Genomic DNA, 10908 nt, shown 5'->3' on the forward strand with positions numbered 1-10908 from the left:
CGCAGAGACGTGGGAACAGGGAGATGCAGGAATGCTGGTGGAGTACTTTTCCACCCTTGAAATGCGTGGCCATGGTTAGCTGTGGTTAGCAGTGAGGCAAATCGCGTCTCCATTCCCAGGACTGGAGAGCACCTGTGAGCTGCCCTCACCTTGGGAAATGGACACTTTTGGACACTTTCAGGGTAGACAAGTGGGTGGAGCTGGCAAGAACGTAAGCACCAGTTCTTTCTTATTCTTTAGAGAAGACACACACTAACTTGTCATGCTCTCTTTAATTTGATCTTGTACGACAAACAAGTCCAACTGTTTAATGTCCTGTGCACAAAAAGGAGAAAGCAATTATTATGTTATTTGAGAGGAAAAAGCCATTTTCTTGCTTCTGTAAGCAAAACATGAATTGGCACTTATGGGGTCCAAAGGACCACAGAATTTTCTACAGTATCAGCTTCCAGAATGCTGATGTTTCTTTTCCAGAGAGATTTAATAGCAGGATGAGACAAAAGGATACGCAGCAGGCCTGAAATGTTCTTCCTCTCCTGAGTAGTCTCTGTCAAGGCAATGGGTAAATGCCTGCAGAAGAGGACCACACTGGAGTTCTGTTGGTAGGTGAACAGCAATGCTTGCCAAACAAGGCACCCCATTCAATCTGTTTTCAATGATTTAATACTGAGCTAGAAAATGTGAATCCAGGCAGGAACTTGGCATTTAAATTATCCACTTAGGATGACTGAGCTTTTTTTTTTTTTTAAATACAATTTTAAAAATGATAATCCTGAGGGATGTGAAAAGAGTTAGGGCATGGAGATGACATGAAAACAGAGTCCTTTCATATGCTGCTTGACATTTCAGTAATTCTTCAAGCAGCATTTTTGATTTCTTTTTAAATGTAGAGTATTCTTAGCCAAGTTTGCCGCAGGAGAAGACTGAAGTTTGATCTTTTCAACATACACGGTCTTGGTGTACAGATAACTCTTTCCTGTATGTTTGTGCTACTGAATGAGTACACATATACAGAGTACACATATACTCACCTGGCATCAAGCCTAGGAAATACTAGCATTAGAAATGTTACAGATGACGCAGTAACTAAGACATTTGGCTAAGTCATGCACTCACATGATCTTGAATGAAAGGGATGTGTATAGATATAAAATTAAAGTCTAATATACATTGGATATATTCATACTATAGGATATATACATAGCTTATATAAAATTAAAAGTAAGTGCACTTAGAAGTGTTTATAGTAACAACCTGCTTCATGGTTAACAGGATTAGAAAGAAATTGGTGCAAATTTTATTGTTAATCAGTAGCGCTAGGAAATAATAATTAATGTAATGAATATATATAAATAGCAGAAAGCTGATTTAGGATTAAGGGGATCAACCTGGGCCTCAGGAGGTCTGTCTTCATTTCCCTGCACTTTTAAGACTCTTCCCATTTGACTGCTGATTGTATCACTTCAGTATTTGGGTGTCTGACTGCTGGTAAAATCCATGGCAGGTAGTGTCATTTGCGGGTGCTGCCGGGGGGCATGGGAGTGAAGAGTGTTGAAATGGTTCCCCAGAACTGTGGGCTGAGATAACTACAGGGAATTCAGCCTGGAGGATGTTCCTGATCTTCAGGCACCTAAATCTATTCCTTTGGTTCTGGTAACTAGAGAGCCAGCACTCCACCACTGTCTGACCATTGTACATGCACCAGGGTGCTGTGCCTCTCTCCTATGCTGTGGCTCAGGGCAGCTCAGCTCCTCAGCCAAAGCCAAAGCTCCTCAATAGGAGTCCCAGTTTCAGTACTCCAAAGGGCTGTCATACATCTGCTATTATTTGTGCTTTGTTTTTCCAACCTGGATATGCCCCCTTTCTATTCCCATCTGAAAACGCTGATTTGGCAGGTTTTGAGTTTTCCTGAGAGCTTCCAGCTGCTTGGTTGTCAGCCTTGACAGCCAAAAGGTGCTACCCTGTTTTGTATGATCATAAGATAAATCAGCACAAGAGCTCCTTGTATTATTAGTTAAAATCGTGGTTTTGTTTTGTTTTTCCTCCTGCACTGACTCCTTGGAAAATGTGTGGCGTATCTCTATCACTTCAGGGTGCACCGGATGGATCTACTGCTTACGTCTCGCATGTAAGTGCTAAGTTCAGCACTCCCTGCTGTTAAGCACAGAGTGGGTGATGAGGCCTCTTTGCCTCACGTTGGCAGTTCCAGTATTGGTCAGTGGCTCTGGGACCATGTTCAAAGCACACAGCACAGAAAACATCTAGGGTGGGGGTGCAGATGTCCTGCTCATGTTTTGCTCGGTTGCTTGGGCCCAGGCACTTAGCTCTGTTCCTCTGAGTCTCAGTTAATTTGCTTTCAAGACCACCTCCCAGAGCCATCTAATTGTCCCCAGGCTCTCTGTGAGGAGCCTGTATGCCCAGGCACTGGAGTCTCAGCGTGGGGGAGCCCACAAGCTGTCAGGGCCTCTCAGAGCTAGATGTGACCACAGGGAGTGGCAAAATGCCAGGGTTTTGCCATATGAACAGCACGCACACACTGTGCTGAGTGTCCCAAGTGATCAAGGATGAACATGCCCCCATCCTTGGCTTTCTCCTTTCCTCCACACTGGAGTGCCCTTTTATCTGGGAGGCTATAGCTTCAAGTAGCCCACCCAAAGGTCCCACCAGTGAGCTGAGTGGTCAGAGCCACTTGCGAGAGTCATTGTCTGGTTCTGCTCACATGTTTTAACTCCAAGTCTATTCTTCTTCGTCTTATCTGAGCACAGTCCCCTAGCTGTGCAGTTTGTGGCACATATAAATTTAGAGAAAATAAATAATTTGCTTTGTTGAAAAGCAACCCACAGTATACTCATTGCCTCTTCCTCTTTCAATCTGCACTTGCTCACAGTGTCCCCCTGGCCCCTCAGTGCTTCCTGCTCCCTCAGCATGAGCATGCATCTTCATTTTTATCAGTGTTTAGGACCCACTGATAAGTCTCTCACCAGTGCACCGTCAATGCACTGGAGGAGAGCAAAAGAGTCGTAATTCAGGGCCATGATGCAGCAGTGTGCTGGGAGGGGATGCTCAGATCGCTGTGGCGTGCCAGCAAGCTGCTGGCAGCTGTGCACCATCTACCAAAAGCAAGTAGCCCTGCTGGCATTCAGCTGTGCTGCCAGTGCTTTAGCACTACGATATTGTCTCGAAATGGTGGTTTGCAGGCTTCCGTCACAGGAAGGTATCAGCTGCACTGCAGGCATTTGCCACTTGAAACAGGATGGCAGTGTCAGGTACGCTGGTGCCCCAGCTTTATGCTAACATTGCTGAGTTGTTGTCAGCCATTGGATGCGGCTGATGGGAGCTTTTGTGAGAAATTACAGCTGTGGGGTATCATCTAGTAACTCAGTTACTGTTGTCTGAGGAAAGCAGCTTGAATTGGAGTTTCAGGAGGACTTGATAGTGAGCAGAAAACAAGAGACTTGAACACCTGGCAATTAACTCTGACAAAGTCATTGAATTGGTGTTTTTCAGCATTTTGTTGGTAAGAGTAAAATTACCTCCCACCTAAAATATCTTTTCAGGTGATGAAAGTAGTGAGAGGCTTGATTGGAATTTGGATTGGGCCCTTAGAAAAGACAACACTCATAGTAGCTCTCTACCCTTAGATTCAGCTTCCCAACCTACTCACCTCTCTGTTTTTTATACAAGACTTATGTTACCTCATGCATGGCAGGCTGGATAGATGTAGCTCAGCTGTTTCCCATCGCTAACTGGGAAAACTCAGCTTGTTTAGCTCTCATGGACACCTGCCTTGAATGCTATCCATGCGAGCTTGAAACATCAGTGGGGTATGTTTAATAGGGGAACAAGAGCAGGGATAGACAAAAGTGTTTTTTACCCCATGTTTGTAAATGCACATACCCTGGTGAGTGTGAAACTGGCCTGGGGTGGATTGGCTCCTCTTTGTCTCTGTCCTCACCCATGTCTCCTACCTGCCCCTGACTCCTATAGAAAATCCTCTTTGTTGACATGCCAACCATTGTTTCATAGCACACTTACTCTATGAATCTCTGCTAAGTGTATATTGTTGTCTCTCCAAGAAGGCATGAGTCCGGCAACGTGCAGTTATGGGGATTGCATATGTGCACAGCAACTCATTACCCATGTCTTTTTTCAAAGAATTTTCAACTTAATCTTTGGTTGCCTCATCTGAAGGAAAGGTCAAAGGAAGGTGCAGAGAAAATGAAAAGCATGTAAAAGGTGGAGTGGCTTTTTGCTGCACTGAGGAATCTTCTGTGCCCTGCTTGTTGTGTAAAGCCTGTCAGAAGGAGGGGGGAATAAACAAAAGAATTTTCTTCTCAGCATGTGCTGGGACCCAGCACTACACATAAATGCATTGTTAGTTGAAATCAGTGTTTTGGTTTCTCCCTTCCTTTGTGAGATGCTGTAGAGGAAGCAGATTAAAGATTGCCAGCTTTCTGGCAAAATATACTGGTGGCATCATAATGACTTCATTATGGTCTCTAAATGAGCTAACAGACTAATAATGTGTTCAGGAAAAAATACACATTATGAACATGCACACAGGTGTAGGGTTAACCCTTTCTTTGGTGCCCCTTGCTTCGAATCCAGCATAAACCACAATTCTGTGCTCTACTAGCTGGGCAGTAAAAGATTTAATTCAACAGCTGCGTGCCAACTAATTGCAGCTGTATTTTCTTCTGAGTTCATCTACAATGCAAAGAACATGGCAGCTGTTTGTTTGTTTGCTTGCTTGCCTGGTGGTGGCTGGGAATGCTGCTGCTAGGTGGTAATGCCAGCAGAGTGGTGAGTAGGCTCTGTGAGGCCCTGCAACTCAAATCTTTTATTTAAAAGGCTTACAGAGGTTGCTTATATCACATAGCCCTGTTTTGATTATGCCTTATTGCTGTATTGATGCATAAAACTTTTCCACTGGAGGTAATGGAGAACAGGCAGTAAGCCAGATCCGTCTGCCCCAAATAATTCTCTGCCTGTGTTGCTGATCCTTAGATATAAGGAAGAAATTCTTTACTTGGGGGTGTTGAGGCACTGGCACAGGCTGCCCAGAGAAGCTGTGGATGCCCCATCCCTGGAGGTGTTCAAGGCCAGGCTGGATGGGGCTTTGGGCAACCTGGTCTGGTGGGAGGTGTCCCTGCCCATGGCAGGGGGTGGAACCAGGTGGTCTTTAATGTCCCTTCCAACCCAAACCATTCTGTGATTCTGTGTCTCCTCATGAACGGCTCTGAGCCACCTCACCTTTGGTATCGCTGGGCTCAGACTCTTAATGTCCTCATCACAACTCCTAGAGGCCTCCTATCCACCTTCTCTCTGCCTTCATCACTTTCAGCCTCTACTCATCTGTTGCTTAAGTCTCTACTTTTTTTTTCCAGATTAAGTAAAAATCTTCCAGAGTCTCTTTGCCAGACGTGTTTAGCTCTCACATATTTGCTCCTGAGGTTTTCTGTGTGTAGTAATATGGATATTGTGGTTTCAGAATTAGCCCATGGAAGTACAGGATGCACAGGATGTTCTGCGCATGCTTGACAAAGCCAACGTTTTCAGAACATATGGGACTTTTACTGTGTGTGAAGACAAGATATTAAACAGTTGTTCAGGCATCTCCAATATGGGTCAGAAAAATGGGGTCTACCTGCCAGATACGTGTCCTGCACAAGGTACTGATCAGGTACCTTTGCTGTACAGTGGAGTGTGCCAATATAGTGAGGGTATCTGTGATATGCAAAAGTCTGTCAGCTTTGCTATCCAGGTCTCACTGCATCTTCCAGAGGCCCAGAAATCCAGACAAACATAGGAAGTTCTAAAAATGTCCCAAAATGTCCTAAAACAGGAAGAATTTCTAGGTGGAAGAAGGGCATTCAGGCGTAGAGAGGTTCAGGAAAATGTGAATAAAGCCATCTTTAATGTGAACCATCCTTAATGTACAGACATTGATATCCTATGCCATGAATTTTTGAACTTCTGTATCCTGCTTTCTGATGGGTTTGAATCCAAAGGCTGACTTTGGTATTTAGGAAGATGCAGTATCTGATGGAAGCTCTTAGGCCATTGGATCACATATATGGCCTCTTTCTTTCTCATGTGAGGTTTAATAAAAGGTGAATTCATACTGCAGACAGTGGATGGTGTGGTCAAGGCAAATGATCTTCTAGGGTCTCAGTCTTCTGCCTGCCCTCTATTTGCATGAACAGTGTAGGAATTTTCTATCTTTCAGATGCCTGTTTGCCTGCCAGTTGTGGCTGAATGTAGTCATTGGATGAAAAAATTATGAAAGGAGGACAAGAGATGGACACTTACACATGGATAATATGACCATACTGGAATTTTTTTGTGAGGCCAGTATCTGCTAGTCCATTTCCCACTATTCCACCTCACAAAGTGCTGCAACACCCTTTTCCTGGCCTTACACTACATGTCAACGTGCCTAATAACTTTCTGTCAACAAAAAATATAGGGAATATTGTGTTCAGTGTGCTGATCCTATCTGTTCAACCCATACATTGAGCCTTACTCCCTGCTACATGTGATATACTTATCCACACTGTTCTGATGGAGAGTTGTCTTTCTCTCTTATTCTTTTGGCATCATGTTTGGTAATGTCATCTTTCATCTGCCTTGTTGTCTAATGGCAATGTTAGAGCTGTAATCAGTGCTCTTTCTGCTTTCTTACATAGTGCTTCTCTAGTGGAAGAGTGTTGCAGGAAAACCTGTGAAGTCACTTCATTATTCCCTTTCAGATTCTCCTCCCTGGGCTTCTGCAACGGAAGCTTGGCTGCGACAATAGCAGTATGCTATGCTCACATTGGTGAGCAGGCTGAAGACACCTCCTTTGAAGAGAGAGACTGCAGAGCCCAGGAGTCTAGTTGGCATGCTTCAAAATGGATGAAACTTCATATATATATCAGGAACATTACTTTGGTCTTTTTATCAGTCAAAGCCATGTCAAAGCCCTCTGCAATTATAAATTTCAGTAAGATAGTCTGTGAGCCTCTGATTTACCATGCTCTGTGCTGTCCTTGCCAAAACTGATGACTATATGCAGATGTATGTGTAAGAAAAGACGTCTGGGATTGGTTTATAAACAGTATATAACGAGCAGTTCTTCTGTAAAACAAGCTATTGTTTATGTATGACTGCATCACCACTGCGTCTTATTTTTAGGGTTGCTGTAAGAAGTGGGCAGTTGCCTTCAGCAAGCACATAAGGAGCTTGGCTGTTTGGTGAAAAATGGAAAACAGATAGAGAAGTTTTTTGATTGAGGGCAAAATATAAGCTATGAGTGGCCATTATCCATATCTTCTACTCCTCTGAGTCTGCAAGAAAGCAGACGCAGGAGTAATAAAAGCTGTTGAGCTGGCATGAGTGATTCTTTAGATAGTGTTCTGTTTAAGCCTTCACTCCTTTCAAGCTGTTTTCCTGCTTTTAAACTGCTTTTTAATATATGTAGCTTAGGAGCTCTTTGTAACAGGCAGAAAACCCTGGCTGCACACAGGTACCATTCATGAACAACGTCACCTTAGAAGAGGCATATATGGATTTTCTTTGGTGACACAGGGGGATTCTTTTGTAGGAACTCTGTTTATTAAAACGGACAGTGTGCAGAAAAAGCAGAGAGTCATTTTCTGCTCTCATTGAACATATTCAGTCCAGGATTTGCAGACGGATTCAGGTATCTGGCAACTTTAGGTCTCCGGGAAAGTGGTGGCCTGTGTGCTTTGTTAATCACTAAAATGACTGGGAGTGAGCCTGAACATAAGAAACCTATAGCCTGGCCTGATTTTACTGGAGTAGCCCAAACACGTAGCAGATGGAGGTCTGGCCATGAAGACTCAATCCATAGCCATTGATCTTTTATTATTTTTTTTCCTCTGTACTGTCAGGTCTTGAAGCTGGTGATCAGCTCTTGTTCTCAGTTCTTGACTGCAACGTGGTTGCGCTGTAGACTTAATGGCTCACATCTTCCTTCTTTTCTAATATTTTTCTCTGGAATGTAAAGGAAAAAATATAGCACACAATGCATCAGCTTCCTGTTCCAATACTGTGAATGTTTTATGGAGACAAGCCAGCTTTGTTCCCAGCAGCATGTTTGCGTGGGATTTGGATGCAGAGTGTTCCTATAGGGACAATGAACATGTCACCTGGAAGAGCAGCTGGTTTGCATACGATCTCAGCTACTGAGCTGTTCGGTGCCAGGAGTGAACACTGTGGCACTTATCAAAATGCCTTTCATTCATGCTAGCATAAAGCGTAGCAGCAGTTGAGTTTGCATGGTCTCACCACCTTTCTGTTTGTCTGCACTAAAGGTGAAATCTGTCACCAGCATGGAGAACATATTCATCAGTGAACGTTTATTGACAGGAAAACAATTGAAGGAACTGAGCACTTTCCAAAAACAATAAATGGGCTTTAAGGAAGGTATATTTGATGTCTAAAATTCTTCTTGTTACTGTGTAACACCCCTTGTGAGGATACAACACCCTGTACAAATATGTAGGAGTTAGTGAGAACAAGACTGTTCATGTAGGAGAAAACAAAAATTTTCTTGTAACAAGATATAATGCAATCCTAACTCCTTTGATGGTGATGGAAAACTTCCACTAATTCTGAATGAGCTTTGGATTGGGCCTATAGCAAGTGTAAGAAAGCATTACAGGGAATCCAGGTTCTATCAATGGAATCATCTATTTTCTCTCCAAAAATTATTTGGAAGTGATATTCATTTTGGGAAAGGCTTTTCGTGATTTTGTGGGTTTAACACCAATGGGCATTAGTTGGAAATTATTTCATCCTTGTTGGACTACTGTAGAAATGAAAACTATTATTCATACAGATGAGGATAGCACAGGTATTTAAACACAATTACATGCTTACGCTGAGATGAAAAATTGAAGTAACCTGAATTAATACTGTCAAGGTTAAGGTGATGGTATGAAGGAAAGTGAGAAAGGGGAAAGGAGACCTAGATGTATTAAAGGGGATATATGTAATAGGGTGTGCTTAAAAGGAAACAAAGACCCCAGGGAAACCTAGCAGAGGACTGAAGAGAAAGCTGGTGAGGGGGACTCTTGGAAAAGATTGGAAGGGAAAGAGAAACTGAAACATTGTTTGGAGAATGTAGGACATCTGTGACAGTTTCCTGCTGATTATACACTGTTAAAAATGGCAAGTCACTAGCTGCTTTCTGTGTTTGATATTTAGAGGAGATTCTGCATTTTGTCTCAGAACATTCTTTTTCTGCCTCCCTTGGACTGGCATAACTCTGTAATAGAGTCACAAGACATCGTTTTAAAAAAAAAAAAAAAAAAAAAAGACTGAGGGCTTTTTGTTGGTTTTGCTGGGTTATTTTTTTTTTTTTCCAGAAAGAGCCTAGCATTGACCTAAGGCTGTTCCCAATGAAGTCAGTGGTAAAGTTCCCACTGACATTTCATTAGAGAACAGTTGTAGTGTCACGGAGGCTTTTTGAAAATACTGCCCTCTGCATGCCAAACAAATCAAGAGCAAACAATACAAAACAGATCCTGCAAATGAATTAGTTTCTGTCCTCTTTTCTGGGCCAGAAGTGACAGGAAGTGTGTGCAATCAAGTGAAGACTCTGAAAGTGATGGGGTATGGAGGTGTGCAGTGGATGTATTTTAGGATCTCAGGGGGAATTCCTTCCAGCAGAGGTGAAAAACAGTCAAATTCTGAGTTACAAGGGGCTGTCATGCCATGTGTGGTTGATACGTGCATCTTTCAGGTTTGTTTGTCCCTGTCTTCTAATTAGGGTAGAGATGTTCAGATCACACTAGGGTAACCTCTTTCACCTTCTGCTTTTGGTGCTTTAGAAATCCATAACTCAGCAGGTACCAGGAAACATTTTTTTTCATAGTAATTTTGTTTGTGGTGTGAGAAGCAAAGTCTGTGAGGAGATCTTGTGTCCTTTAGTAGGTCAGCTGATATTTTGATAGATTTCATTACCTCATTTACAGCTGTGTTGTCAAGCATTTTCTGACAGTGGACACTGACAATTTTTTTAACAGAGGTGAAACATAGCATAAGCATACTGATAGCTGTTCTCAGTCACTTTTCCCAGATCCCTTGTAAGCAGTTCAAATGCTGCTATGGACCTGTAGACCAGATGGCCGGCACTAATTCAGAGTCTCTTTTAAGGCTTTTACCCTTCCTTTGGGTAAAAGCACAATGAAAGAGACAGCCACTGTCGCAGAAAAGTAGCAAGTTAAACAGAAACAGGGAAGACATTAAGAAACATAGGTACAAAGAGGGGATGGACTTTGAACCCCTTTACTTTCTAATGATTTCTTGTCATTTTTAAAACTAATTTACAAAGAAGAGTGCCACTAGTTTCTGTTAGTCCCCCAGTCCACCTCTATCATTATTTGCCTCTAGGAAAGGGATGAGGCCCATCTGTGGATATTAAAAATAGCTCTCACTTTATCAAAAGCTTTCTTGTATGCAAAAGCTTTTTCTATATGCAAGGCATCTGTGTGCTGATTCAAGTTCTTTGGTGGATAACCCTAGCTTCCTCCTTCCAGAATTGTTGGGGTAAATACTTGGAAATATTTGAAGCAATGCCACAACAGTTTGTCTGTAGTTCAATGACTTGTAAATTGTGCCACATCTAAAAACTGTCATCAGGCAAGAATGCAGTCTAACACGTCTGAATGTAAATTGGTCACTATAAATATACTCTGAGTGGGGTCTTGGTTACCCTATTTGTGTAAATATGTACCTATCTCACATTAGTGTTGGTGAGAAGTCATTAATTTATGCCGATAGAACACTCTGAAGGTCTGAAACATTGTGCATGCCTCGTATTACTATTATAAGCGGTCAGATCATTAAGATTTGGTAAATTAGCTGGCTTTGAAAAGACATGGAAATGCTATGTATCCT

General features: G+C 42.5%; 1 long non-coding RNA gene across 1 annotated transcript; it reads right to left on the reverse strand.

Moving 5' to 3' along the window:
• Positions 1–256: 256 nt before the first annotated feature.
• Positions 257–3974, reverse strand: LOC106043453 (uncharacterized). Its single transcript, XR_001211687.3, has 3 exons — positions 3898–3974; positions 509–570; positions 257–315 (listed from the first exon to the last, which is right to left on the reverse strand). It is a non-coding gene; the product is annotated as an uncharacterized lncRNA (long non-coding RNA).
• Positions 3975–10908: the final 6934 nt, after the last annotated feature.

Source organism: Anser cygnoides, chromosome 1, assembly GCF_040182565.1.
Source record: "Anser cygnoides isolate HZ-2024a breed goose chromosome 1, Taihu_goose_T2T_genome, whole genome shotgun sequence".
NCBI lineage: Eukaryota > Metazoa > Chordata > Aves > Anseriformes > Anatidae > Anser > Anser cygnoides.